The 26192-nt window shown below is 52.0% G+C and overlaps 41 non-coding genes across 41 annotated transcripts; 13 read left to right on the forward strand and 28 right to left on the reverse strand.

Moving 5' to 3' along the window:
- Positions 1–3974: 3974 nt before the first annotated feature.
- Trnav-aac (transfer RNA valine (anticodon AAC)) lies at positions 3975–4047 on the reverse strand. The gene has a single exon. It is a non-coding gene; the product is annotated as a tRNA-Val (tRNA).
- Positions 4048–4205: 158 nt separating this feature from the next.
- Positions 4206–4278, reverse strand: Trnav-cac (transfer RNA valine (anticodon CAC)). Its single transcript has one exon. It is a non-coding gene; the product is annotated as a tRNA-Val (tRNA).
- A 5998-nt stretch (positions 4279–10276) lies between these two features.
- On the reverse strand, positions 10277–10349 carry Trnav-aac (transfer RNA valine (anticodon AAC)). Its single transcript has one exon. It is a non-coding gene; the product is annotated as a tRNA-Val (tRNA).
- Positions 10350–10507: 158 nt separating this feature from the next.
- Trnav-cac (transfer RNA valine (anticodon CAC)) lies at positions 10508–10580 on the reverse strand. The gene has a single exon. It is a non-coding gene; the product is annotated as a tRNA-Val (tRNA).
- Positions 10581–11067: 487 nt separating this feature from the next.
- Positions 11068–11140, forward strand: Trnap-agg (transfer RNA proline (anticodon AGG)). Its single transcript has one exon. It is a non-coding gene; the product is annotated as a tRNA-Pro (tRNA).
- Positions 11141–11333: 193 nt separating this feature from the next.
- On the reverse strand, positions 11334–11406 carry Trnav-aac (transfer RNA valine (anticodon AAC)). The gene has a single exon. It is a non-coding gene; the product is annotated as a tRNA-Val (tRNA).
- A 158-nt stretch (positions 11407–11564) lies between these two features.
- Positions 11565–11637, reverse strand: Trnav-cac (transfer RNA valine (anticodon CAC)). Its single transcript has one exon. It is a non-coding gene; the product is annotated as a tRNA-Val (tRNA).
- A 488-nt stretch (positions 11638–12125) lies between these two features.
- Positions 12126–12197, forward strand: Trnap-agg (transfer RNA proline (anticodon AGG)). The gene has a single exon. It is a non-coding gene; the product is annotated as a tRNA-Pro (tRNA).
- A 193-nt stretch (positions 12198–12390) lies between these two features.
- On the reverse strand, positions 12391–12463 carry Trnav-aac (transfer RNA valine (anticodon AAC)). The gene has a single exon. It is a non-coding gene; the product is annotated as a tRNA-Val (tRNA).
- Positions 12464–12621: 158 nt separating this feature from the next.
- Trnav-cac (transfer RNA valine (anticodon CAC)) lies at positions 12622–12694 on the reverse strand. The gene has a single exon. It is a non-coding gene; the product is annotated as a tRNA-Val (tRNA).
- A 1028-nt stretch (positions 12695–13722) lies between these two features.
- Positions 13723–13794, forward strand: Trnap-agg (transfer RNA proline (anticodon AGG)). Its single transcript has one exon. It is a non-coding gene; the product is annotated as a tRNA-Pro (tRNA).
- A 193-nt stretch (positions 13795–13987) lies between these two features.
- On the reverse strand, positions 13988–14060 carry Trnav-aac (transfer RNA valine (anticodon AAC)). Its single transcript has one exon. It is a non-coding gene; the product is annotated as a tRNA-Val (tRNA).
- Positions 14061–14218: 158 nt separating this feature from the next.
- Trnav-cac (transfer RNA valine (anticodon CAC)) lies at positions 14219–14291 on the reverse strand. Its single transcript has one exon. It is a non-coding gene; the product is annotated as a tRNA-Val (tRNA).
- Positions 14292–14779: 488 nt separating this feature from the next.
- Trnap-agg (transfer RNA proline (anticodon AGG)) lies at positions 14780–14851 on the forward strand. The gene has a single exon. It is a non-coding gene; the product is annotated as a tRNA-Pro (tRNA).
- Positions 14852–15044: 193 nt separating this feature from the next.
- On the reverse strand, positions 15045–15117 carry Trnav-aac (transfer RNA valine (anticodon AAC)). Its single transcript has one exon. It is a non-coding gene; the product is annotated as a tRNA-Val (tRNA).
- Positions 15118–15275: 158 nt separating this feature from the next.
- On the reverse strand, positions 15276–15348 carry Trnav-cac (transfer RNA valine (anticodon CAC)). The gene has a single exon. It is a non-coding gene; the product is annotated as a tRNA-Val (tRNA).
- A 757-nt stretch (positions 15349–16105) lies between these two features.
- Trnap-agg (transfer RNA proline (anticodon AGG)) lies at positions 16106–16178 on the forward strand. The gene has a single exon. It is a non-coding gene; the product is annotated as a tRNA-Pro (tRNA).
- Positions 16179–16371: 193 nt separating this feature from the next.
- On the reverse strand, positions 16372–16443 carry Trnav-aac (transfer RNA valine (anticodon AAC)). The gene has a single exon. It is a non-coding gene; the product is annotated as a tRNA-Val (tRNA).
- Positions 16444–16601: 158 nt separating this feature from the next.
- Positions 16602–16674, reverse strand: Trnav-cac (transfer RNA valine (anticodon CAC)). The gene has a single exon. It is a non-coding gene; the product is annotated as a tRNA-Val (tRNA).
- A 487-nt stretch (positions 16675–17161) lies between these two features.
- Trnap-agg (transfer RNA proline (anticodon AGG)) lies at positions 17162–17234 on the forward strand. The gene has a single exon. It is a non-coding gene; the product is annotated as a tRNA-Pro (tRNA).
- Positions 17235–17427: 193 nt separating this feature from the next.
- Positions 17428–17499, reverse strand: Trnav-aac (transfer RNA valine (anticodon AAC)). Its single transcript has one exon. It is a non-coding gene; the product is annotated as a tRNA-Val (tRNA).
- Positions 17500–17657: 158 nt separating this feature from the next.
- Positions 17658–17730, reverse strand: Trnav-cac (transfer RNA valine (anticodon CAC)). Its single transcript has one exon. It is a non-coding gene; the product is annotated as a tRNA-Val (tRNA).
- Positions 17731–18217: 487 nt separating this feature from the next.
- On the forward strand, positions 18218–18290 carry Trnap-agg (transfer RNA proline (anticodon AGG)). The gene has a single exon. It is a non-coding gene; the product is annotated as a tRNA-Pro (tRNA).
- Positions 18291–18483: 193 nt separating this feature from the next.
- Trnav-aac (transfer RNA valine (anticodon AAC)) lies at positions 18484–18555 on the reverse strand. Its single transcript has one exon. It is a non-coding gene; the product is annotated as a tRNA-Val (tRNA).
- Positions 18556–18713: 158 nt separating this feature from the next.
- On the reverse strand, positions 18714–18786 carry Trnav-cac (transfer RNA valine (anticodon CAC)). Its single transcript has one exon. It is a non-coding gene; the product is annotated as a tRNA-Val (tRNA).
- Positions 18787–19273: 487 nt separating this feature from the next.
- Trnap-agg (transfer RNA proline (anticodon AGG)) lies at positions 19274–19346 on the forward strand. Its single transcript has one exon. It is a non-coding gene; the product is annotated as a tRNA-Pro (tRNA).
- A 193-nt stretch (positions 19347–19539) lies between these two features.
- On the reverse strand, positions 19540–19612 carry Trnav-aac (transfer RNA valine (anticodon AAC)). The gene has a single exon. It is a non-coding gene; the product is annotated as a tRNA-Val (tRNA).
- A 158-nt stretch (positions 19613–19770) lies between these two features.
- On the reverse strand, positions 19771–19843 carry Trnav-cac (transfer RNA valine (anticodon CAC)). The gene has a single exon. It is a non-coding gene; the product is annotated as a tRNA-Val (tRNA).
- Positions 19844–20601: 758 nt separating this feature from the next.
- Positions 20602–20673, forward strand: Trnap-agg (transfer RNA proline (anticodon AGG)). The gene has a single exon. It is a non-coding gene; the product is annotated as a tRNA-Pro (tRNA).
- Positions 20674–20866: 193 nt separating this feature from the next.
- Positions 20867–20939, reverse strand: Trnav-aac (transfer RNA valine (anticodon AAC)). Its single transcript has one exon. It is a non-coding gene; the product is annotated as a tRNA-Val (tRNA).
- Positions 20940–21097: 158 nt separating this feature from the next.
- Positions 21098–21170, reverse strand: Trnav-cac (transfer RNA valine (anticodon CAC)). The gene has a single exon. It is a non-coding gene; the product is annotated as a tRNA-Val (tRNA).
- A 488-nt stretch (positions 21171–21658) lies between these two features.
- Trnap-agg (transfer RNA proline (anticodon AGG)) lies at positions 21659–21730 on the forward strand. Its single transcript has one exon. It is a non-coding gene; the product is annotated as a tRNA-Pro (tRNA).
- A 193-nt stretch (positions 21731–21923) lies between these two features.
- Trnav-aac (transfer RNA valine (anticodon AAC)) lies at positions 21924–21996 on the reverse strand. Its single transcript has one exon. It is a non-coding gene; the product is annotated as a tRNA-Val (tRNA).
- A 158-nt stretch (positions 21997–22154) lies between these two features.
- Positions 22155–22227, reverse strand: Trnav-cac (transfer RNA valine (anticodon CAC)). Its single transcript has one exon. It is a non-coding gene; the product is annotated as a tRNA-Val (tRNA).
- A 487-nt stretch (positions 22228–22714) lies between these two features.
- Positions 22715–22787, forward strand: Trnap-agg (transfer RNA proline (anticodon AGG)). The gene has a single exon. It is a non-coding gene; the product is annotated as a tRNA-Pro (tRNA).
- A 193-nt stretch (positions 22788–22980) lies between these two features.
- Trnav-aac (transfer RNA valine (anticodon AAC)) lies at positions 22981–23053 on the reverse strand. The gene has a single exon. It is a non-coding gene; the product is annotated as a tRNA-Val (tRNA).
- Positions 23054–23211: 158 nt separating this feature from the next.
- Trnav-cac (transfer RNA valine (anticodon CAC)) lies at positions 23212–23284 on the reverse strand. The gene has a single exon. It is a non-coding gene; the product is annotated as a tRNA-Val (tRNA).
- Positions 23285–24042: 758 nt separating this feature from the next.
- Positions 24043–24114, forward strand: Trnap-agg (transfer RNA proline (anticodon AGG)). Its single transcript has one exon. It is a non-coding gene; the product is annotated as a tRNA-Pro (tRNA).
- A 423-nt stretch (positions 24115–24537) lies between these two features.
- Trnav-cac (transfer RNA valine (anticodon CAC)) lies at positions 24538–24610 on the reverse strand. Its single transcript has one exon. It is a non-coding gene; the product is annotated as a tRNA-Val (tRNA).
- Positions 24611–25097: 487 nt separating this feature from the next.
- Positions 25098–25170, forward strand: Trnap-agg (transfer RNA proline (anticodon AGG)). Its single transcript has one exon. It is a non-coding gene; the product is annotated as a tRNA-Pro (tRNA).
- Positions 25171–25363: 193 nt separating this feature from the next.
- On the reverse strand, positions 25364–25436 carry Trnav-aac (transfer RNA valine (anticodon AAC)). Its single transcript has one exon. It is a non-coding gene; the product is annotated as a tRNA-Val (tRNA).
- Between the last annotated feature and the right edge of the window lie 756 nt (positions 25437–26192).

Raw genomic sequence — 26192 nt, forward strand, 5'->3', positions numbered from 1 at the left:
ATGGAATAGTAGCATCTGACTTTGAACGGCTGGAAAGCGGCCGAGGAATATCTTGTTCAATAAATGGGATTCGATTCGTAAATATCTATGCCCCCTCCGGACACCAAAATCGAGAGCAACGGTCTCGTTTTTACGACGAAGACCTATTGTATTTGATCAGAGGAGCTAGAGAGGGAATGGTTTTAGCCGGTGACTTTAATTGCGTGCTTAAGCGGAAAGATCAACATCCGACTTTTGATTAAAGTGCGGAGTTGGGCCGCCTCGTACGAGAGTTGCGATTGACTGACACGTGGGAGCTCATTCATGGAGACCGTCCCTGCTTCACATTCCACACTTCTACGTCGTCCAGTCGACTTGATAGAATTTATGTCACACAGTCTTTATGTGCAAATGTCGGTGGGCCTGAAACGTGGCCAGTGTACTTTTCTGACCATCTCGCCTATCACTGTCTCCTGAAAATGCCTCGACAGACCATCTTTCGTGGCAGAAACATGTGGAAACTCAACGTCGCTGTTCTTCAAGAAGATGATTTGCGAACACGAATGGAAGTCGTGTGGGGCACCTGCAGCAGGCGACGACGGAACTTCCCCAGTACCATATGCTGGTGGTACAAATGTGCGAAACCTCAACTCATCCGTTGCTTAAAAACGTACTGTTATGAACGAAACCGCGACCAACAGAGTATGTTCGAATTTTACTTCCGCTGCCTTCGGGAATTATATGAAAGCAATTGTCCAACAGCAGACACCTTTTTACGAATTAAAAAAGTCAAGGCGAAATTAACGGCATTGAAGAGGAAACGAATGGAAGGTATTATGATCCGATCCAGGGACCATCATAGCACGGCGGGGGAAATACCCTCGGTATATCATCTTGGGGCAGAGAAGCGTCGCGCACAGCGTAAAATGATCTGTAGTCTCCGGACAGAGGACGGTAACCAGGTGAACGATCAAGGCGGCATCAAGACATGTGTAGCAGAATACTACACTAAGCTTTATGCCTTGGAACCCGCGGACGAGGAGTCTGTGATACGTATGCAAACTAGCCTACCTGAAAGACTGGACCCACCAGATGTAGACCTGTTGGTGGCGGACATAACCCCACAAGAACTCACATCAGCGCTTCAAAAGGCGCAGGGAAATAAATCTCCTGGTGCGGATGGGCTACCGGTGGAATTTTATAAACAGTTTTGGTATTTGCTAGAAAGGTGTTTTGTCGAAATATGTAATGAAATTAAAGAAGGGCAAAATATACCTGAAGGCTTCAACGACGGCATCATCGTTCTCGTCCCTAAAGAATACCCCTGTAACGACATGAATAAATTCCGCCCCATTTGTTTACTTAACACGGACTACAAGATAGTAGCCCGCGTCATGGCAGCCAGGATCAAACGAGTCCTTCCTAACATAATACACCCTAGTCAGACGGCGGCGGTTCCTGGGCGCACGATCATTAAGAGTCTGACTGACTACAGAGAGATCATCAGCTACTGCGCAACTACAGGTCTGGAAGCGGCAATTTTAGCACTCGATCTTAATAAAGCCTTTGACAGGATCCGACACCATTACCTTTTTCAGTTGATGACCCATCTTGGATTTGGAGACCAATTCGTCCAGATGATTAAAAATCTTTTGAACCGGGCCACGTCAAAGATCAACGTTAATGGACATCTTACGCACTCAATTCCTATAGAGAAGTCTATCCGCCAGGGCTGTCCCTTGTCCATGACGCTTTTTGTCATTGCGATAGAGCCACTCATTAGGAGGATCAATCAACAGCTCCCAGGAATAAATATATATGGCAGCACCATTACTTGCATTGCATATGCGGATGATGTGGGGGTAGTGCTTACTTCTGCACATGACCTTCGCGACGTGCAGTCTATCGTTCAGGACTTTGAACAAGCGTCCGGTTCGAAACTCAACAGACGTAAAACAAAATTGCTGCCTTTGGGGAATGGGTTCCCTTTCCACGGGACTGACGAATATGAGCGAACCGACAATCTGAAACTTCTCGGTCTCAAAATGTCCAGTTGCCTTCTGAAAACGACAGCGGCGGCTTGGAGGGACATTCTCAACATGACGAGAGCGTGCCTGCAACAGAATAACAGTAGAGTACAAAATTTACTAGAAAGGGTACATTTTGTAAACACCAAAATCTTATCGAAAATTTGGTATGTGGGCCAAATACTACCTATAATTGATAAAATAGCCAGTCGGGTGATGGCAGCTGTCGGTTGGTACCTCTGGCGAGGTGATATCTTCAAAGTGGGAATCAATGTGACGACACTCCCCCCCAGTCACGGGGGCCTTGGTGTGGTCGATGTTGACACTAAATGTCGAGCACTTCTGATACGTAGAACTCTCCAAATTTATCACGAATACCCACACAGTGTACTCAGAGCTGTCATCGAGTCACACAGGCCCATTAGTTTAGAGGCCCCTGTCCGCTTGGACTCCATACCGCCTACATTCAATCACATCAGGAGGTTTTTCCTTGACATGAGTTACCTTCGGCGGCAGACCACTGTCTTACGCGACAAAACAACAGCAGAGCTGTATAAGTATCTGAACGACAATGGTCGAACGAACAGAATGGAAATCAAGCACCCACATATACGGTGGTCCAAGGTCTGGAAGAACATAACTAATACGGTTCTGGATACGGGCATCAGATCCACGTGGTACAAGGTAGTGAACGAAACAATTTCTACTAAGGAAAAGCTCCACAGAATCAAGTTGGCACCCACCGAGAAGTACAGCGACTGCGACCTCATAGATACACTGCAGCACAGATGTATCTGTGGGGAAAATAAAAAGATATGGGAATGGTGTCGGCGGCAACTGGCGCTGGTCGGGAGAACTACGATCACGGCAATAACACCCGAGATGATACTGCAGCCTGATAACGACCTTTTCCCCCCGTCGAAGCGGAATATGTGGACCTGGTTGGCAGGCCATACAATAGATTATATTATGACTAAAAGAAAAGACGATACGTATGATGATTTCAGAATCTACAGTGTAAGTAAAGCGACACAAATTGTCAGCAACCCCAGATATAAAATACTTTTTGCCAACTACCCAATGGCGCTCGAACTAACCAAGCTTTAATTTAAAAAAAAATAAGGAACAATAAAGGAACAAAAAGGAAAAAAAGTAAACAACACAATAAAAAAAATAAAAAAAAAATAAATAAATAAAAAAAACATAAAAAAAACAACATATAACATATAATAAAATATAGTCCCGCGCACGCTACTAACATGAGAAGATTACGGCGGGAGAAAAAAAAAAAAAAAAAAGTCGTAGAGCAATAAAAAAAAAAAAAAGTCGTAGAGCATTCGAAAAAAAAAAAAAAAGTGGTAGAGCAAAAAAAAAAGAAAAAAAACAAAAAAAAAAAAAGTGGCAGAGCGCTGGTCTAGTAAACCAGAGGTCGTGAGTTCGATCCTCACAGGAGGCAAATGAATTTTGTAACAGCCCCTTCTACCGTAGCCCTTTCGAAAAAAGCGGTCAAGGATAAAGAAAATTATGAATGGGTGCGGTATTTAAGAAATGCTCTCGCAAATGAATAGTGCGAATGGTGCTACTAAAGTAGGCACCAGAAACTGCTGCTTTTGGCAGTCTCCGGAGAATGCCGACGTGAAATACTTAGTTCTTGTGATGTATTTTCTACCCCTGGTAGAGACACAAAAAAAAAAAAAAAGAAAAAAAAGTTGGTCTAGGGGTATGATTCCTGCTTAGGGTGCAGGAGGTCCCGGGTTCAAATCCCGGACGAGCCCTAGCGTTTTGTGCAAACTGGTCGCGCGTAGGTGGCTGAGTCAGCGCAAAAAGCTGCCCGTCAGTGTAAAGTGAATTTCATACTTGGTGTAAAGAAATGACCGTCTGGTCCGACGTATGAAGGTGATTGCCAAGCTTTAGGTACAGAACGTGGCAAATGCTTGTCGGTATGTCTTGTTTAAAGTGATGAAAAAATGTTTCCGCCCGGGATCGAACCGGGGACCTTCTGCGTGTTAGGCAGACGTGATAACCGCTACACCACGGAAACTACTGCTTTCGTTCTTGCTTCTCAGAGAACTTTTAGCAAGGTTGCCATCGTAACTTAAAAATTCAGTAAATGCGGCACTTGCATGACGAAGGTACATGTAGCAGATCCACACACGACGTGGCTCACTCGAGTAGTATGCGACATAGGCAGGAAAGTACTGTTCCCGCCCGGGATCGAACCGGGGACCTTCTGCGTGTGAAGCAGACGTGATAACCGCTACACTACGGAAACGACGGATATGCTCTGTCCATCCTTGTACACTCGAAGACGCCTCAGCCTTTCTCCCGTCCGCGCATGCACACACCATAGTTCATTTGACAGCCTGAAACCCATCGTAGCCGAGGGCTCAACAAGTATTCGGGGTGCTCGAGAGGGTGTATGTCGTAGCATCCCCAACGAGATAGCGGCGTTTCGCGCAGTCGTTATTGCAAGTCACATCAGCAAAAACAATCACCTCCTTAGCAGCAGGCAGTGCGCACCCGGCGGCAGCTCTACATGAAGATGCCAATAGCCCTGGAAGGCCGCCGACCGCGGGCCACGGCACCTCCGAGAACGGTGCTGCCCGCGACCCACGGTGTCGCCACACAGTCTGTCGAAGAACAGCACTGCCGGCAGAAAGCACCTTCCCCATCCCGCCAGCCGCACCAGACAGTCGGCTCTCAGCCGTGGCAGCGTGCGGACGGCCCCGCGCGCCGGCCAGTGCTCCGCTGCAGGCGTTGTTTACATCCGCGTCGTAGCTTTCAGGCTTGCGTCCGTCCACCGTGAACAACATGTCGAGCGCTTACCGCCGTGGGACCCTTAAAGTTTCCTTCCCAGCTGAACATGCGCGACCTCGTGCACATGAAGTTGAAACGTTCATACGTGAAGAAGTTCGTTTAGATCCTAACCACGTTATCGGAATCCATTTTTCGATCACGAGTAGTGTCGTTCATATTAAAATGACAAACACCGAGGTGTGTGAAGATGTTATTCGCCGCCATGCCAATGGACTTAAGTTCAAATACTCTGATGGTCACGTCGGAGCCGTAACACTTGAACTCGCAGAGTACGGTCAACGCACGATTAGGGTGTTTGAACTACCTTTTGAAGTGCCGAAGGACGAAGTTGTCTCTGCGTTACAACCATACGGTAACGTCATCGGTTACGTAGAGGAAAAATGGCAAACCTTCACGACCTACCATGTCCTTAATGGTGTGCGTCAGGTCAAAATTGAACTGAAAAAACATATTCCATCATACCTGACCATTGGCGGGGTGCGAGCCATTGTCATGTACGACGGCCAACCCCGAACATGTGCGGGTTGTGGACAAGAAGGCCACGTCAGATCCGCCTGCATGCGACGCCGCCTGATCCAGACGCCGGTCGGCGAGGAAGCGTCCCCAGCGGTGATGACTCAGATCCCTGTCACATACGCCAAGGTTGCCCAGGAAGGTAGCACGTCTACACAGAGTCTTCCTGCTCCGTTGACGTCGTCTGATCAGGTAGATGCAACCGCTCCTGAGATTCCTTCTGAGGTGTCCCAGACGCCAGATCCTAACCTGCCGAATCATCGCAGCACTGTGACTGAAAATGCTACTGAGATGGACGTTGATCCGGGAGTGGTACCTACTTCTGCTTTCCTTCAGACTGGTCCGGAGTCAGACGAAAGCCACCCGCAATCGGACTCTGAACGACTTGTTCGAAAACAAGGGTCGACACGAAAGAGGAAGAAACGTAGCCGTACACCCCCTGATGAATCCATTCTACGGATGGATACCGGGGATGCAGACCCGAAGATGGACGACAAACCGATCTTTGATGACCGAAAGGCTGATGCGAAAGACCCGCCACAGGCGACCACTGGCAACGAACACCCCTCCTTACTGACGCCGTCGCCCCCACAGGTCGACGTTGAAGAGAGCCTATCCGATGAGACGAACACTACGTCTCCTCTCCACGTGGATGACGTGCACAGCCGATACCCTACCGCAGCATCAGTCTCCTGGGCGGACGACGTGGAGATCGAAGGGACTGGGGCGGATGCTGCTGATGATGGGGCACCCCCATCGGTTGCGCCCGCGCCCGCAAACTCTCCACAATAGCAGCCTCTTCAGCGGACCGGCAAGATCGACGACCTCTCGCTCCTGAAGAAGAAGTCCCGCCTGTGCCTGTGGGACTCCAACACCAGCATTATCGTGTCGCAACGATTAACCTCGCGACCATTCGTGCGCCCCACAAACTAGCGCTGCTCCGCGATATGATTTATGATGCGGACATAGATATTGCGCTTTTTCAGGAAGTGCATGTCGCCGATTTTTCACCACCACATGGCTTCACGGTGCATCTTTCTCCCGCTTCGGACACCGGTAGTGGTGTTGCCATCATCTTACGCGAAGGTCTTCCTGCCGAAGATGTCCTATACCTCCCCAGCGGCAGAGGTATGGCCCTTACTCTCTTTGGTGTACGCATCATCAATATTTATGCGCCGTCGGGCTCCAGCTACCGTCGTGAACGCAGTGCCTTCTTCGCGAATGAAGTCACACCCCTTTTTATGGGACCACACGATGACTGGATCATGGGTGGAGACTTCAACTGCACCCAGCGCCCTCAGGATCAATTGCCGCGTCACTCACCATGCGCAGCTCTGGAAACAGTCGTCACGCGGCTACAATTTGTCGATACGTGGAGACATGTTCACGGTGATCTTTTGGGCTTTACGTACCACACTGCGCACTCCTCTAGCCGACTGGATCGCATCTACATCTCGCGATCCCTAATTCAACACACTCGACAGGCTGAAATGTGGCCTGTTGCTTTCTCAGACCATGAGGCTTACTTCTGTGATGTTGTTCTCACAAGACAGGCAGTATGGCACGGACGTGGTTTATGGAAACTGAACACGGCACTTCTTAATTCACCTGACTGTCGACTTCTAATAGAAGACACTTGGATCACATGTAATAGACGCCGACCCACGTATCCGTCTACCATATCCTGGTGGATCCAGTGTGCAAAACCTGCTCTTCGAAAAACTTTAATCCGGTATGGCAAAGATGTTGTCGCCTGGAGGAAGAGCACTATGGACTTTTACTACAGGATCCTACGAGAATGCTCCACGATGCCAGCCTCCCCTGAGCGCCATACAAGGATGAACCAAGCTAAGGCCCAAATCTCCAATCTCATGCGACGGCATTTGGAAGGGGCGATAGTACGATCTCGTACTGCTGATCGCATGCCTCATGAACATCCGTCGATGTACCATATCATCCAAGAACGACAAAATCGACGCCGAAAATTGATTCACGTCCTAACGGATCAAGAAGGGCGTCGCTACGTAACCCAATCTGCCATAGGGAATGTGCTTCACGCCCACTACCGGCAGCTCTACGCCGCAGTTCCACATTCCCCAGAGTTGATCGAGGAAGTCTCACAGCTCAACTTCGGTGGTATCCCAGGAGATGCGGCGATTGACTTGATGTCGGAGGTGACTGATGAGGAAGTCCGCGATGCGATCCGGGCAGGAACCATCAATCGCTCCCCGGGCCCCGACGGTCTTCCCCTCGAATTTTATCGCACCTTCCGTGATTTGTTAGAGTCCACCTTCACCTCCATCTGTCGGGAACTGATGTCTCCGGAAGTACCTGTGCCGGACGCTTTCATGGAAGGAATTATTATTCCTGTACATAAACCGCACGGTGGCAACAATATCAGTGATTATCGGCCCCTCACCCTCCTTAACAGTGATATGAAAATCTTCACTCGCCTTTTGGCAGCACGACTTAAAAACGTTGCCCGCTATGTTGTGTCGCCAGACCAAGCATCTTTGGGAGGCGACAACAATATTCGCACGGCTTTATGCCGCTACAGGGATATGATCGCCGTTACCCAGGCACAACGCCTCTCTGGGGCACTTGCGTCTTTGGACTTCAGTCAAGCTTTTGATAGGGTTGACCATTCGTTCCTTACGGCCGTTCTCCACCATATGGGTTTCCCGGTCGCCGTTATCACGGTAGTGATGCGCCTTCTGCGGGGTGCCTCATCCAGGATTCTGTACAATGGCAGACTCACTCCACCGATGATAATAGGTCGATCCGTACGTCAAGGTTGCCCTCTATCAGCAATTTTGTACGCCTTTTCCTTGGAATCCTTGCTATGTGGACTAAGACAACGTTTGGTAGGGTTGTCCATAGATCGCTACCGATTCTGTTGCACGGCCTATGCTGACGATGTCGTCATCTGTTTACGTAATGCCGACGAAGTTCGTGCTGTTTTGACGTGGGTAGCGACTTATGGTGAGGCGTCGGGTAGCTCTTTAAACGTACGTAAGTCACAAGTTATGTTCATTGGCACGGGACTTCCCGTGGAGTGCGTTACACCTCTCACCACCGTTGATACCATTCGTTGTTTGGGAATAGATTTTTCATCTGATCTCCGGCGTTCAGCCACCATCAACTGCCGACGCCTCCTTTTAATGATCAGAGCAGGTCTTATGGACCATCGCCTTCGATCCCTAGATATTCTCCAACGAGCTCGATATGTCAATACATATATCGCATCCCGAGTTCCCCATGTAGCGCAAGTTCTACTTTTCCCGCTTACTGTGGCACGACGCATGTTGGCAGCGATGGCATCTTTCGTCAGCTCTGGGATGTTGTTCAAAATTAGCTATGCGACCCTTACTCTTCCCCGTGAACGAGGTGGGATAGGTCTGTTTCACGTGCCGGATAGAGCTCGCGCCCTATTTGTCAGCTCCCAGATGGCGGTATGGACACGTTGCCCAACGAGCCTCACTGGTCTCCTCATGTCGGCATACTCGCCGGTCTCACTGTCAGCCCCAGTGATCATCTCGGATGTTCCGGCCCAGTTCCATTATATGCGGTACTTCTTTCTGGAACTCAGTTATCTACGCCTCACCTTACCAAGACAGCTTTTGCTCAAGACAAAGGCAGTATACAATGTCCTCCAATAAGGTCGTCCACCTAACCCGATTGAACAAAAGTTCCCCCAGGTTGACTGGCGTCATGTATGGCGCGCGGTGTTCGCCTGTTACCTTGACACGAATGTTCAATCTGTCTGGTACATAACTGTCAATGGTAAGCAAATCAACCAATTTCGCCTTCATCGTATCCACCTCGCCCAATCACCTCTATGCTCCACGTGTGGAGTGCCAGACAATGATGAACATCGGTTTGTTTGCGGACCGGCGGCGGAGGTTTGGCACTTGGTTCGACGTATTGTGGCTTTTCTAACGCGGGACATTCCGGATCGGATTCCTCCCCTTTCATTATTATTTCCGGAACGTGACTATTTTCCTCGGACAAAGACCAATGCTGTGAATTGGATTCGCGGACATGCCATTCACTACTTATTTGGACAAACTGTAGACTCTGCACTCGATTTTTGGACATACCACAATGACCGTCATTATGTCGTTGTCCGTCACCCAAAATACAGACAATTTTTCTCGAACTTCCTTGGGAGCGCTTTCCACGAGCCGCCTCGCAGCTGGAATGTGTTAAGCCAAGAGAGAAGAAGGTTTCCTGTTTGAACCAATGAACATTTCTGAACAATTGAACGGAACACATCAATTTCGAGAAGACGTGACTCAACATATTACCAGCGGGGCGCAGAAGGCCTCTGATCAATTACACAAAAAAAAAAAAAAAAAAAAAAATAAAAAAAATAAATAAATATAAAACAAAAAAAATTAAAATAAAATTCAGAAAAAGGAAGATTATGTTTTGTTTTTCAGGATAGCCCTAACCTTGATTTCCCATATTTCCCCTGGTATATAGGCAGCTCTCTGGGGTAGGTTTAGTCAGGAGCCAACGCCTGAAGTGGCCTAGACCTTTTTTTTTTTTTTTTTTTTTTTTTTTATAGGATGAAAAGTGGCGGTGGCACTTGTTTTTTTTAGTTCCATTAAAAAAAAAGAAAAAAAAAGGGGTATGATTCCTGCTTCGGGTGCATTATAAAAAACAAAAAAAAAAAAAAAAAAAAAAGGTGTATGATTCCTGCTTAGGGTGCAGGAGGTCCCGGGTTCAAATCCCGGACGAGCCCTAGCGTTTTGTGGAAACTGGTCGCACGTAGGTGGCTGAGTCAGCGCAAAAAGCTGCCCGTCAGTGTAAAGTGAATTTCATACTTGGTGTAAAGAAATGACCGTCTGGTCCGACGTATGAAGGTGATTGCCAAGCTTTAGGTACAGAACGTGGCAAATGCTTGTCGGTATGTCTTGTTTAAAGTGATGAAAAAGTGTTTCCGCCCGGGATCGAACCGGGGACCTTCTGCGTGTTAGGCAGACGTGATAACCGCTACACCACGGAAACTACTGCTTTCGTTCTTGCTTCTCAGAGAACTTGTAGCAAGGTTGCCATCGTAACTTAAAAATTCAGTAAATGCGGCACTTGCATGACGAAGGTACATGTAGCAGATCCAGACACGACGTGGCTCACTCGAGTAGTATGCGACATAGGCAGGAAAGTACTGTTCCCGCCCGGGATCGAACCGGGGACCATCTGCGTGTGAAGCAGACGTGATAACCGCTACACTACGGAAACGACGGATATGCTCTGTCCATCCTTGTACACTCGAAGACGCCTCAGCCTTTCTCCCGTCCGCGCACGCACACACCATAGTTCATTTGACAGCCTGAAACCCATCGTAGCCGAGGGCTCAACAAGTATTCGGGGTGCTCGAGAGGGTGTATGTCGTAGCATCCCCAACGAGATAGCGGCGTTTCGCGCAGTCGTTATTGCAAGTCACATCAGCAAAAACAATCACCTCCTTAGCAGCAGGCAGTGCGCACCCGGCGGCAGCTCTACATGAACATGCCAATAGCCCTGGAAGGCCGCCGACCGCGGGCCACGGCACCTCCGAGAACGGTGCTGCCCGCGACCCACGGTGTCGCCACACAGTCTGTCGAAGAACAGCACTGCCGGCAGAAAGCACCCTCCCCATCCCGCCAGCCGCACCAGATTCAAAGAGCACCCTGGACGACTTCGAGGGATGCAGTTTGCTGAAATAATTGGCGTTCACGCTGTCACAGGTCTCGTTGGTCTAGGGGTATGATTCCTGCTTAGGGTGCAGGAGGTCCCGGGTTCAAATCCCGGACGAGCCCTAGCGTTTTGTGCAAACTGGTCGCACGTAGGTGGCTGAGTCAGCGCAAAAAGCTGCCCGTCAGTGTAAAGTGAATTTCATACTTGGTGTAAAGAAATGACCGTCTGGTCCGTCGTATGAAGGTGATTGCCAAGCTTTAGGTACAGAACTTGGCAAATGCTTGTCGGTATGTCTTGTTTAAAGTGATGAAAAAGTGTTTCCGCACGGGATCGAACCGGGGACCTTCTGCGTGTTACGCAGACGTGATAACCGCTACACCACGGAAACTACTGCTTTCGTTCTTGCTTCTCAGAGAACTTGTAGCAAGGTTGCCATCGTAACTTAAAAATTCAGTAAATGCGGCACTTGCATGACGAAGGTACATGTAGCAGATCCACACACGACGTGGTTCACTCGAGTAGTATGCGACATAGGCAGGAAAATACTGTTCCCGCCCGGGATCGAATCGGGGACCTTCTGCGTGTGAAGCAGACGTGATAACCGCTACACTACGGAAACGACGGATACGCTCTGTCCATCCTTGTACACTCGAAGACGCCTCAGCCTATCTCCCGTCCGCGCATGCACACACCATAGTTCATTTGACAGCCTGAAACCCATCGTAGCCGAGGGCTCAACAAGTATTCGGGGTGCTCGAGAGGGTGTATGTCGTAGCATCCCCAACGAGATAGCGGCGTTTCGCGCAGTCGTTATTGCAAGTCACATCAGCAAAAACAATCACCTCCTTAGCAGCAGGCAGTGCGCACCCGGCGGCAGCTCTACATGAACATGCCAATAGCCCTGGAAGGCCGCCGACCGCGGGCCACGGCACCTCCGAGAACGGTGCTGCCCGCGACCCACGGTGTCGCCACACAGTCTGTCGAAGAACAGCACTGCCGGCAGAAAGCACCTTCCCCATCCCGCCAGCCGCACCAGATTCAAAGAGCACCCTGGACGACTTCGAGGGATGCAGTTTGCTGAAATAATTGGCGTTCACGCTGTCACAGGGCTCGTTGGTCTAGGGGTATGATTCCTGCTTAGGGTGCAGGAGGTCCCGGGTTCAAATCCCGGACCAGCCCTAGCGTTTTGTGCAAACTGGTCGCGCGTAGGTGGCTGAGTCAGCGCAAAAAGCTGCCCGTCAGTGTAAAGTGAATTTCATACTTGGTGTAAAGAAATGACCGTCTGGTCCGACGTATGAAGGTGATTGCCAAGCTTTAGGTACAGAACGTGGCAAATGCTTGTCGGTATGTCTTGTTTAAAGTGATGAAAAAGTGTTTCCGCCCGAGATCGAACCGGGGACCTTCTGCGTGTTAGGCAGACGTGATAACCGCTACACCACGGAAACTACTGCTATCGTTCTTGCTTCTCAGAGAACTTGTAGCAAGGTTGCCATCGTAACTTAAAAATTCAGTAAATGCGGCACTTGCATGACGAAGGTACATGTAGCAGATCCACACACGACGTGGCTCACTCGAGTAGTATGCGACATAGGCAGGGAAGTACTGTTCCCGCCCGGGATCGAACCGGGGACCTTCTGCGTGTGAAGCAGACGTGATAACCGCTACACTACGGAAACGACGGATACGCTCTGTCCATCCTTGTACACTCGAAGACGCCTCAGCCTTTCTCCCGTCCGCGCATGCACACACCATAGTTCATTTGACAGCCTGAAACCCATCGTAGCCGAGGGCTCAACAAGTATTCGGGGTGCTCGAGAGGGTGTATGTCGTAGCATCCCCAACGAGATAGCGGCGTTTCGCGCAGTCGTTATTGCAAGTCACATCAGCAAAAACAATCACCTCCTTAGCAGCAGGCAGTGCGCACCCGGCGGCTACACTACGGAAACGACGGATACGCTCTGTCCATCCTTGTACACTCGAAGACGCCTCAGCCTTTCTCCCGTCCGCGCATGCACACACCATAGTTCATTTGACAGCCCGAAACCCATCGTAGCCGAGGGCTCAACACGTATTCGGGGTGCTCGAGAGGGTGTATGTCGTAGCATCCCCAACGAGATAGCGGCGTTTCGCGCAGTCGTTATTGCAAGTCACATCAGCAAAAACAATCACCTCCTTAGCAGCAGGCAGTGCGCACCCGGCGGCTACACTACGGAAACGACGGATACGCTCTGTCCATCCTTGTACACTCGAAGACGCCTCAGCCTTTCTCCCGTCCGCGCATGCACACACCATAGTTCATTTGACAGCCTGAAACCCATCGTAGCCGAGGGCTCAACAAGTATTCGGGGTGCTCGAGAGGGTGTATGTCGTAGCATCCCCAACGAGATAGCGGCGTTTCGCGCAGTCGTTATTGCAAGTCACATCAGCAAAAACAATCACCTCCTTAGCAGCAGGCAGTGCGCACCCGGCGGCAGCTCTACATGAAGATGCCAATAGCCCTGGAAGGCCGCCGACCGCGGGCCACGGCACCTCCGAGAACGGTGCTGCCCGCGACCCACGGTGTCGCCACACAGTCTGTCGAAGAACAGCACTGCCGGCAGAAAGCACCTTCCCCATCCCGCCAGCCGCACCAGATTCAAAGAGCACCCTGGACGACTTCGAGGGATGCAGTTTGGTGAAATAATTGGCGTTCACGCTGTCACAGGGCTCGTTGGTCTAGGGGTATGATTCCTGCTTAGGGTGCAGGAGGTCCCGGGTTCAAATCCCGGACGAGCCCTAGCGTTTTGTGCAAACTGGTCGCACGTAGGTGGCTGAGTCAGCGCAAAAAGCTGCCCGTCAGTGTAAAGTAAATTTCATACTTGGTGTAAAGAAATGACCGTCTGGTCCGTCGTATGAAGGTGATTGCCAAGCTTTAGGTACAGAACGTGGCAAATGCTTGTCGGTATGTCTTGTTTAAAGTGATGAAAAAGTGTTTCCGCCCGGGATCGTACCGGGGACCTTCTGCGTGTTAGGCAGACGTGATAACCGCTACACCACGGAAACTACTGCTTTCGTTCTTGCTTCTCAGAGAACTTGTAGCAAGGTTGCCATCGTAACTTAAAAATTCAGTAAATGCGGCACTTGCATGACGAAGGTACATGTAGCAGATCCACACACGACGTGGTTCACTCGAGTAGTATGCGACATAGGCAGGAAAATACTGTTCCCGCCCGGGATCGAATCGGGGACCTTCTGCGTGTGAAGCAGACGTGATAACCGCTACACTACGGAAACGACGGATACGCTCTGTCCATCCTTGTACACTCGAAGACGCCTCAGCCTATCTCCCGTCCGCGCATGCACACACCATAGTTCATTTGACAGCCTGAAACCCATCGTAGCCGAGGGCTCAACAAGTATTCGGGGTGCTCGAGAGGGTGTATGTCGTAGCATCCCCAACGAGATAGCGGCGTTTCGCGCAGTCGTTATTGCAAGTCACATCAGCAAAAACAATCACCTCCTTAGCAGCAGGCAGTGCGCACCCGGCGGCAGCTCTACATGAACATGCCAATAGCCCTGGAAGGCCGCCGACCGCGGGCCACGGCACCTCCGAGAACGGTGCTGCCCGCGACCCACGGTGTCGCCACACAGTCTGTCGAAGAACAGCACTGCCGGCAGAAAGCACCTTCCCCATCCCGCCAGCCGCACCAGATTCAAAGAGCACCCTGGACGACTTCGAGGGATGCAGTTTGCTGAAATAATTGGCGTTCACGCTGTCACAGGGCTCGTTGGTCTAGGGGTATGATTCCTGCTTAGGGTGCAGGAGGTCCCGGGTTCAAATCCCGGACGAGCCCTAGCGTTTTGTGCAAACTGGTCGCACGTAGGTGGCTGAGTCAGCGCAAAAAGCTGCCCGTCAGTGTAAAGTGAATTTCATACTTGGTGTAAAGAAATGACCGTCTGGTCCGACGTATGAAGGTGATTGCCAAGCTTTAGGTACAGAAAGTGGCAAATGCTTGTCGGTATGTCTTGTTTAAAGTGATGAAAAAGCGTTTCCGCCCGGGATCGAACCGGGGACCTTCTGCGTGTTAGGCAGACGTGACAACCGCTACACCACGGAAACTACTGCTTTCGTTCTTGCTTCTCAGAGAACTTGTAGCAAGGTTGCCATCGTAACTTAAAAATTCAGTAAATGCGGCACTTGCATGACGAAGGTACATGTAGCAGATCCACACACGACGTGGCTCACTCGAGTAGTATGCGACATAGGCAGGAAAGTACTGTTCCCGCCCGGGATCGAACCGGGGACCTTCTGCGTGTGAAGCAGACGTGATAACCGCTACACTACGGAAACGACGGATATGCTCTGTCCATCCTTGTACACTCGAAGACGCCTCAGCCTTTCTCCCGTCCGCGCATGCACACACCATAGTTCATTTGACAGCCCGAAACCCATCGTAGCCGAGGGCTCAACACGTATTCGTGGTGCTCTAGAGGGTGTATGTCGTAGCATCCCCAACGAGATAGCGGCGTTTCGCGCAGTCGTTATTGCAAGTCACATCAGCAAAAACAATCACCTCCTTAGCAGCAGGCAGTGCGCACCCGGCGGCTACACTACGGAAACGACGGATACGCTCTGTCCATCCTTGTACACTCGAAGACGCCTCAGCCTTTCTCCCGTCCGCGCATGCACACACCATAGTTCATTTGACAGCCTGAAACACATCGTAGCCGAGGGCTCAACAAGTATTCGGGGTGCTCGAGAGGGTGTATGTCGTAGCATCCCCAACGAGATAGCGGCGTTTCGCGCAGTCGTTATTGCAAGTCACATCAGCAAAAACAATCACCTCCTTCGCAGCAGGCAGTGCGCACCCGGCGGCAGCTCTACATGAAGATGCCAATAGCCCTGGAAGGCCGCCGACCGCGGGCCACGGCACCTCCGAGAACGGTGCTGCCCGCGACCCACGGTGTCGCCACACAGTCTGTCGAAGAACAGCACTGCCGGCAGAAAGCACCTTCCCCATCCCGCCAGCCGCACCAGATTCAGAGAGCACCCTGGACGACTTCGAGGGTTGCAGTTTGCTGAAATAATTGGCGTTCGCGCTGTGCCAGGCCTCGTTGGTCTAGGGGTATGATTCCTGCTTAGGGTGCAGGAGGTCCCGGGTTCAAATCCCGGACGAGCCCTAGCGTTTTGTGCAAACTGGTCGCGCGTAGGTGGCTGAGTCAGCGCAAAAAGCTGCCCGTCAGTGTAAAGTGAATTTCATACTTGGTGTAAAGAAATGACCGTCTGGTCCGACGTATGAAGGTGATTGCCAAGCTTTAGGTACAGAAAGTGGCAAATGCTTGTCGGTATGTCTTGTTTAAAGTGATGAAAAAGTGTTTCCGCAGGGATCGAACCGGGGACCTTCTGCGTGTTAGGCAGACGTGATAACCGCTACACCACGGAAACTACTGCTATCGTTCTTGCTTCTCAGAGAACTTGTAGCAAGGTTGCCATCGTAACTTAAAAATTCAGTAAATGCGGCACTTGCATGACGAAGGTACATGTAGCAGATCCACACACGACGTGGCTCACTCGAGTAGTATGCGACATAGGCAGGAAAATACTGTTCTCGCCCGGGATCGAACCGGGGACCTTCTGCGTGTGAAGCAGACGTGATAACCGCTACACTACGGAAACGACGGATACGCTCTGTCCATCCTTGTACACTCGAAGACGCCTCAGCCTTCCTCCCGTCCGCGCATGCACACACCATAGTTCATTTGACAGCCTGAAACCCATCGTAGCCGAGGGCTCAACAAGTATTCGGGGTGCTCGAGAGGGTGTATGTCGTAGCATCCCCAACGAGATAGCGGCGTTTCGCGCAGTCGTTATTGCAAGTCACATCAGCAAAAACAATCACCTCCTTCGCAGCAGGCAGTGCGCACCCGGCGGCAGCTCTACATGAAGATGCCAATAGCCCTGGAAGGCCGCCGACCGCGGGCCACGGCACCTCCGAGAACGGTGCTGCCCGCGACCCACGGTGTCGCCACACAGTCTGTCGAAGAACAGCACTGCCGGCAGAAAGCACCTTCCCCATCCCGCCAGCCGCACCAGATTCAGAGAGCACCCTGGACGACTTCGAGGGTTGCAGTTTGCTGAAATAATTGGCGTTCGTGCTGTGCCAGGCCTCGTTGGTCTAGGGGTATGATTCCTGCTTAGGGTGCAGGAGGTCCCGGGTTCAAATCCCGGACGAGCCCTAGCGTTTTGTGCAAACTGGTCGCGCGTAGGTGGCTGAGTCAGCGCAAAAAGCTGCCCGTCAGTGTAAAGTGAATTTCATACTTGGTGTAAAGAAATGACCGTCTGGTCCGACGTATGAAGGTGATTGCCAAGCTTTAGGTACAGAAAGTGGCAAATGCTTGTCGGTATGTCTTGTTTAAAGTGATGAAAAAGTGTTTCCGCAGGGATCGAACCGGGGACCTTCTGCGTGTTAGGCAGACGTGATAACCGCTACACCACGGAAACTACTGCTATCGTTCTTGCTTCTCAGAGAACTTGTAGCAAGGTTGCCATCGTAACTTAAAAATTCAGTAAATGCGGCACTTGCATGACGAAGGTACATGTAGCAGATCCACACACGACGTGGCTCACTCGAGTAGTATGCGACATAGGCAGGAAAATACTGTTCCCGCCCGGGATCGAACCGGGGACCTTCTGCGTGTGAAGCAGACGTGATAACCGCTACACTACGGAAACGACGGATACGCTCTGTCCATCCTTGTACACTCGAAGACGCCTCAGCCTTCCTCCCGTCCGCGCATGCACACACCATAGTTCATTTGACAGCCTGAAACCCATCGTAGCCGAGGGCTCAACAAGTATTCGGGGTGCTCGAGAGGGTGTATGTCGTAGCATCCCCAACGAGATAGCGGCGTTTCGCGCAGTCGTTATTGCAAGTCACATCAGCAAAAACAATCACCTCCTTCGCAGCAGGCAGTGCGCACCCGGCGGCAGCTCTACATGAAGATGCCAATAGCCCTGGAAGGCCGCCGACCGCGGGCCACGGCACCTCCGAGAACGGTGCTGCCCGCGACCCACGGTGTCGCCACACAGTCTGTCGAAGAACAGCACTGCCGGCAGAAAGCACCTTCCCCATCCCGCCAGCCGCACCAGATTCAGAGAGCACCCTGGACGACTTCGAGGGTTGCAGTTTGCTGAAATAATTGGCGTTCGTGCTGTGCCAGGCCTCGTTGGTCTAGGGGTATGATTCCTGCTTAGGGTGCAGGAGGTCCCGGGTTCAAATCCCGGACGAGCCCTAGCGTTTTGTGCAAACTGGTCGCGCGTAGGTGGCTGAGTCAGCGCAAAAAGCTGCCCGTCAGTGTAAAGTGAATTTCATACTTGGTGTAAAGAAATGACCGTCTGGTCCGACGTATGAAGGTGATTGCCAAGCTTTAGGTACAGAAAGTGGCAAATGCTTGTCGGTATGTCTTGTTTAAAGTGATGAAAAAGTGTTTCCGCAGGGATCGAACCGGGGACCTTCTGCGTGTTAGGCAGACGTGATAACCGCTACACCACGGAAACTACTGCTATCGTTCTTGCTTCTCAGAGAACTTGTAGCAAGGTTGCCATCGTAACTTAAAAATTCAGTAAATGCGGCACTTGCATGACGAAGGTACATGTAGCAGATCCACACACGACGTGGCTCACTCGAGTAGTATGCGACATAGGCAGGAAAATACTGTTCCCGCCCGGGATCGAACCGGGGACCTTCTGCGTGTGAAGCAGACGTGATAACCGCTACACTACGGAAACGACGGATACGCTCTGTCCATCCTTGTACACTCGAAGACGCCTCAGCCTTCCTCCCGTCCGCGCATGCACACACCATAGTTCATTTGACAGCCTGAAACCCATCGTAGCCGAGGGCTCAACAAGTATTCGGGGTGCTCGAGAGGGTGTATGTCGTAGCATCCCCAACGAGATAGCGGCGTTTCGCGCAGTCGTTATTGCAAGTCACATCAGCAAAAACAATCACCTCCTTCGCAGCAGGCAGTGCGCACCCGGCGGCAGCTCTACATGAAGATGCCAATAGCCCTGGAAGGCCGCCGACCGCGGGCCACGGCACCTCCGAGAACGGTGCTGCCCGCGACCCACGGTGTCGCCACACAGTCTGTCGAAGAACAGCACTGCCGGCAGAAAGCACCTTCCCCATCCCGCCAGCCGCACCAGATTCAGAGAGCACCCTGGACGACTTCGAGGGTTGCAGTTTGCTGAAATAATTGGCGTTCGCGCTGTGCCAGGCCTCGTTGGTCTAGGGGTATGATTCCTGCTTAGGGTGCAGGAGGTCCCGGGTTCAAATCCCGGACGAGCCCTAGCGTTTTGTGCAAACTGGTCGCACGTAGGTGGCTGAGTCAGCGCAAAAAGCTGCCCGTCAGTGTAAAGTGAATTTCATACTTGGTGTAAAGAAATGACCGTCTGGTCCGACGTATGAAGGTGATTGCCAAGCTTTAGGTACAGAAAGTGGCAAATGCTTGTCGGTATGTCTTGTTTAAAGTGATGAAAAAGCGTTTCCGCCCGGGATCGAACCGGGGACCTTCTGCGTGTTAGGCAGACGTGACAACCGCTACACCACGGAAACTACTGCTTTCGTTCTTGCTTCTCAGAGAACTTGTAGCAAGGTTGCCATCGTAACTTAAAAATTCAGTAAATGCGGCACTTGCATGACGAAGGTACATGTAGCAGATCCACACACGACGTGGCTCACTCGAGTAGTATGCGACATAGGCAGGAAAGTACTGTTCCCGCCCGGGATCGAACCGGGGACCTTCTGCGTGTGAAGCAGACGTGATAACCGCTACACTACGGAAACGACGGATATGCTCTGTCCATCCTTGTACACTCGAAGACGCCTCAGCCTTTCTCCCGTCCGCGCATGCACACACCATAGTTCATTTGACAGCCCGAAACCCATCGTAGCCGAGGGCTCAACACGTATTCGGGGTGCTCGAGAGGGTGTATGTCGTAGCATCCCCAACGAGATAGCGGCGTTTCGCGCAGTCGTTATTGCAAGTCACATCAGCAAAAACAATCACCTCCTTAGCAGCAGGCAGTGCGCACCCGGCGGCTACACTACGGAAACGACGGATACGCTCTGTCCATCCTTGTACACTCGAAGACGCCTCAGCCTTTCTCCCGTCCGCGCATGCACACACCATAGTTCATTTGACAGCCTGAAACACATCGTAGCCGAGGGCTCAACAAGTATTCGGGGTGCTCGAGAGGGTGTATGTCGTAGCATCCCCAACGAGATAGCGGCGTTTCGCGCAGTCGTTATTGCAAGTCACATCAGCAAAAACAATCACCTCCTTAGCAGCAGGCAGTGCGCACCCGGCGGCAGCTCTACATGAAGATGCCAATAGCCCTGGAAGGCCGCCGACCGCGGGCCACGGCACCTCCGAGAACGGTGCTGCCCGCGACCCACGGTGTCGCCACACAGTCTGTCGAAGAACAGCACTGCCGGCAGAAAGCACCTTCCCCATCCCGCCAGCCGCACCAGATTCAAAGAGCACCCTGGACGACTTCGAGGGATGCAGTTTGGTGAAATAATTGGCGTTCACGCTGTCACAGGGCTCGTTGGTCTAGGGGTATGATTCCTGCTTAGGGTGCAGGAGGTCCCGGGTTCAAATCCCGGACGAGCCCTAGCGTTTTGTGCAAACTGGTCGCACGTAGGTGGCTGAGTCAGCGCAAAAAGCTGCCCGTCAGTGTAAAGTGAATTTCATACTTGGTGTAAAGAAATGACCGTCTGGTCCGTCGTATGAAGGTGATTGCCAAGCTTTAGGTACAGAACGTGGCAAATGCTTGTCGGTATGTCTTGTTTAAAGTGATGAAAAAGTGTTTCCGCCCGGGATCGTACCGGGGACCTTCTGCGTGTTAGGCAGACGTGATAACCGCTACACCACGGAAACTACTGCTTTCGTTCTTGCTTCTCAGAGAACTTGTAGCAAGGTTGCCATCGTAACTTAAAAATTCAGTAAATGCGGCACTTGCATGACGAAGGTACATGTAGCAGATCCACACACGACGTGGCTCACTCGAGTAGTATGCGACATAGGCAGGAAAATACTGTTCCCGCCCGGGATCGAACCGGGGACCTTCTGCGTGTGAAGCAGACGTGATAACCGCTACACTACGGAAACGACGGATACGCTCTGTCCATCCTTGTACACTCGAAGACGCCTCAGCCTTCCTCCCGTCCGCGCATGCACACACCATAGTTCATTTGACAGCCTGAAACCCATCGTAGCCGAGGGCTCAACAAGTATTCGGGGTGCTCGAGAGGGTGTATGTCGTAGCATCCCCAACGAGATAGCGGCGTTTCGCGCAGTCGTTATTGCAAGTCACATCAGCAAAAACAATCACCTCCTTAGCAGCAGGCAGTGCGCACCCGGCGGCAGCTCTACATGAAGATGCCAATAGCCCTGGAAGGCCGCCGACCGCGGGCCACGGCACCTCCGAGAACGGTGCTGCCCGCGACCCACGGTGTCGCCACACAGTCTGTCGAAGAACAGCACTGCCGGCAGAAAGCACCTTCCCCATCCCGCCAGCTGCACCAGATTCAAAGAGCACCCTGGACGACTTCGAGGGATGCAGTTTGCTGAAATAATTGGCGTTCACGCTGTCACAGGGCTCGTTGGTCTAGGGGTATGATTCCTGCTTAGGGTGCAGGAGGTCCCGGGTTCAAATCCCGGACGAGCCCTAGCGTTTTGTGCAAACTGGTCGCACGTAGGTGGCTGAGTCAGCGCAAAAAGCTGCCCGTCAGTGTAAAGTGAATTTCATACTTGGTGTAAAGAAATGACCGTCTGGTCCGACGTATGAAGGTGATTGCCAAGCTTTAGGTACAGAAAGTGGCAAATGCTTGTCGGTATGTCTTGTTTAAAGTGATGAAAAAGCGTTTCCGCCCGGGATCGAACCGGGGACCTTCTGCGTGTTAGGCAGACGTGACAACCGCTACACCACGGAAACTACTGCTTTCGTTCTTGCTTCTCAGAGAACTTGTAGCAAGGTTGCCATCGTAACTTAAAAATTCAGTAAATGCGGCACTTGCATGACGAAGGTACATGTAGCAGATCCACACACGACGTGGCTCACTCGAGTAGTATGCGACATAGGCAGGAAAGTACTGTTCCCGCCCGGGATCGAACCGGGGACCTTCTGCGTGTGAAGCAGACGTGATAACCGCTACACTACGGAAACGACGGATATGCTCTGTCCATCCTTGTACACTCGAAGACGCCTCAGCCTTTCTCCCGTCCGCGCATGCACACACCATAGTTCATTTGACAGCCTGAAACCCATCGTAGCCGAGGGCTCAACAAGTATTCGGGGTGCTCGAGAGGGTGTATGTCGTAGCATCCCCAACGAGATAGCGGCGTTTCGCGCAGTCGTTATTGCAAGTCACATCAGCAAAAACAATCACCTCCTTCGCAGCAGGCAGTGCGCACCCGGCGGCAGCTCTACATGAAGATGCCAATAGCCCTGGAAGGCCGCCGACCGCGGGCCACGGTACCTCCGAGAACGGTGCTGCCCGCGACCCACGGTGTCGCCACACAGTCTGTCGAAGAACAGCACTGCCGGCAGAAAGCACCTTCCCCATCCCGCCAGCCGCACCAGATTCAAAGAGCACCCTGGACGACTTCGAGGGATGCAGTTTGCTGAAATAATTGGCGTTCACGCTGTGCCAGGCCTCGTTGGTCTAGGGGTATGATTCCTGCTTAGGGTGCAGGAGGTCCCGGGTTCAAATCCCGGACGAGCCCTAGCGTTTTGTGCAAACTGGTCGCACGTAGGTGGCTGAGTCAGCGCAAAAAGCTGCCCGTCAGTGTAAAGTGAATTTCATACTTGGTGTAAAGAAATGACCGTCTGGTCCGTCGTATGAAGGTGATTGCCAAGCTTTAGGTACAGAACGTGGCAAATGCTTGTCGGTATGTCTTGTTTAAAGTGATGAAAAAGTGTTTCCGCCCGGGATCGAGCCGGGGACCTTCTGCGTGTTAGGCAGACGTGATAACCGCTACACCACGGAAACTACTGCTTTCGTTCTTGCTTCTCAGAGAACTTGTAGCAAGGTTGCCATCGTAACTTAAAAATTCAGTAAATGCGGCACTTGCATGACGAAGGTACATGTAGCAGATCCACACACGACGTGGCTCACTCGAGTAGTATGCGACATAGGCAGGAAAATACTGTTCCCGCCCGGGATCGAATCGGGGACCTTCTGCGTGTGAAGCAGACGTGATAACCGCTACACTACGGAAACGACGGATACGCTCTGTCCATCCTTGTACACTCGAAGACGCCTCAGCCTTTCTCCCGTCCGCGCATGCACACACCATAGTTCATTTGACAGCCTGAAACCCATCGTAGCCGAGGGCTCAACAAGTATGCGGGGTGCTCGAGAGGGTGTATGTCGTAGCATCCCCAACGAGATAGCGGCGTTTCGCGCAGTCGTTATTGCAAGTCACATCAGCAAAAACAATCACCTCCTTAGCAGCAGGCAGTGCGCACCCGGCGGCTACACTACGGAAACGACGGATACGCTCTGTCCATCCTTGTACACTCGAAGACGCCTCAGCCTTTCTCCCGTCCGCGCATGCACACACCATAGTTCATTTGACAGCCTGAAACCCATCGTAGCCGAGGGCTCAACAAGTATGCGGGGTGCTCGAGACGGTGTATGTCGTAGCATCCCCAACGAGATAGCGGCGTTTCGCGCAGTCGTTATTGCAAGTCACATCAGCAAAAACAATCACCTCCTTAGCAGCAGGCAGTGCGCACCCGGCGGCAGCTCTACATGAAGATGCCAATAGCCCTGGAAGGCCGCCGACCGCGGGCCACGGCACCTCCGAGAACGGTGCTGCCCGCGACCCACGGTGTCGCCACACAGTCTGTCGAAGAACAGCACTGCCGGCAGAAAGCACCTTCCCCATCCCGCCAGCCGCACCAGATTCAAAGAGCACCCTGGACGACTTCGAGGGATGCAGTTTGGTGAAATAATTGGCGTTCACGCTGTCACAGGGCTCGTTGGTCTAGGGGTATGATTCCTGCTTAGGGTGCAGAAGGTCCCGGGTTCAAATCCCGGACGAGCCCTAGCGTTTTGTGCAAACTGGTCGCGCGTAGGTGGCTGAGTCAGCGCAAAAAGCTGCCCGTCAGTGTAAAGTGAATTTCATACTTGGTGTAAAGAAATGACCGTCTGGTCCGACGTATGAAGGTGATTGCCAAGCTTTAGGTACAGAAAGTGGCAAATGCTTGTCGGTATGTCTTGTTTAAAGTGATGAAAAAGTGTTTCCGCAGGGATCGAACCGGGGACCTTCTGCGTGTTAGGCAGACGTAATAACCGCTACACCACGGAAACTACTGCTATCGTTCTTGCTTCTCAGAGAACTTGTAGCAAGGTTGCCATCGTAACTTAAAAATTCAGTAAATGCGGCACTTGCATGACGAAGGTACATGTAGCAGATCCACACACGACGTGGCTCACTCGAGTAGTATGCGACATAGGCAGGAAAGTACTGTTCCCGCCCGGGATCGAACCGGGGACCTTCTGCGTGTGAAGCAGACGTGATAACCGCTACACTACGGAAACGACGGATATGCTCTGTCCATCCTTGTACACTCGAAGACGCCTCAGCCTTTCTCCCGTCCGCGCATGCACACACCATAGTTCATTTGACAGCCTGAAACCCATCGTAGCCGAGGGCTCAACAAGTATTCGGGGTGCTCGAGAGGGTGTATGTCGTAGCATCCCCAACGAGATAGCGGCGTTTCGCGCAGTCGTTATTGCAAGTCACATCAGCAAAAACAATCACCTCCTTCGCAGCAGGCAGTGCGCACCCGGCGGCAGCTCTACATGAAGATGCCAATAGCCCTGGAAGGCCGCCGACCGCGGGCCACGGCACCTCCGAGAACGGTGCTGCCCGCGACCCACGGTGTCGCCACACAGTCTGTCGAAGAACAGCACTGCCGGCAGAAAGCACCTTCCCCATCCCGCCAGCCGCACCAGATTCAAAGAGCACCCTGGACGACTTCGAGGGATGCAGTTTGCTGAAATAATTGGCGTTCACGCTGTGCCAGGCCTCGTTGGTCTAGGGGTATGATTCCTGCTTAGGGTGCAGGAGGTCCCGGGTTCAAATCCCGGACGAGCCCTAGCGTTTTGTGCAAACTGGTCGCGCGTAGGTGGCTGAGTCAGCGCAAAAAGCTGCCCGTCAGTGTAAAGTGAATTTCATACTTGGTGTAAAGAAATGACCGTCTGGTCCGACGTATGAAGGTGATTGCCAAGCTTTAGGTACAGAACGTGGCAAATGCTTGTCGGTATGTCTTGTTTAAAGTGATGAAAAAGCGTTTCCGCCCGGGATCGAACCGGGGACCTTCTGCGTGTTAGGCAGACGTGATAACCGCTACACCACGGAAACTACTGCTTTCGTTCTTGTTTCTCAGAGAACTTGTAGCAAGGTTGCCATCGTAACTTAAAAATTCAGTAAATGCGGCACTTGCATGACGAAGGTACATGTAGCAGATCCACACACGACGTGGCTCACTCGAGTAGTATGCGACATAGGCAGGAAAATAATGTTCCCGCCCGGGGACCTTCTGCGTGTGAAGCAGACGTGATAACCGCTACACTACGGAAACGACGGATACGCTCTCTCCATCCTTGTACACTCGAAGACGCCTCAGCCTTTCTCCCGTCCGCGCATGCACACACCATAGTTCATTTGACAGCCTGAAACCCATCGTAGCCGAGGGCTCAACAAGTATTCGGGGTGCTCGAGAGGGTGTATGTCGTAGCATCCCCAACGAGATAGCGGCGTTTCGCGCAGTCGTTATTGCAAGTCACATCAGCAAAAACAATCACGTCCTTAGCAGCAGGCAGTGCGCACCCGGCGGCTACACTACGGAAACGACGGATACGCTCTGTCCATCCTTGTACACTCGAAGACGCCTCAGCCTTTCTCCCGTCCGCGCATGCACACACCATAGTTCATTTGACAGCCTGAAACCCATCGTAGCCGAGGGCTCAACAAGTATTCGGGGTGCTCGAGAGGGTGTATGTCGTAGCATCCCCAACGAGATAGCGGCGTTTCGCGCAGTCGTTATTGCAAGTCACATCAGCAAAAACAATCACCTCCTTCGCAGCAGGCAGTGCGCACCCGGCGGCAGCTCTACAT

This window comes from Schistocerca serialis, chromosome 2, assembly GCF_023864345.2.
Source record: "Schistocerca serialis cubense isolate TAMUIC-IGC-003099 chromosome 2, iqSchSeri2.2, whole genome shotgun sequence".
In the NCBI taxonomy this organism is placed as follows: domain Eukaryota; kingdom Metazoa; phylum Arthropoda; class Insecta; order Orthoptera; family Acrididae; genus Schistocerca; species Schistocerca serialis.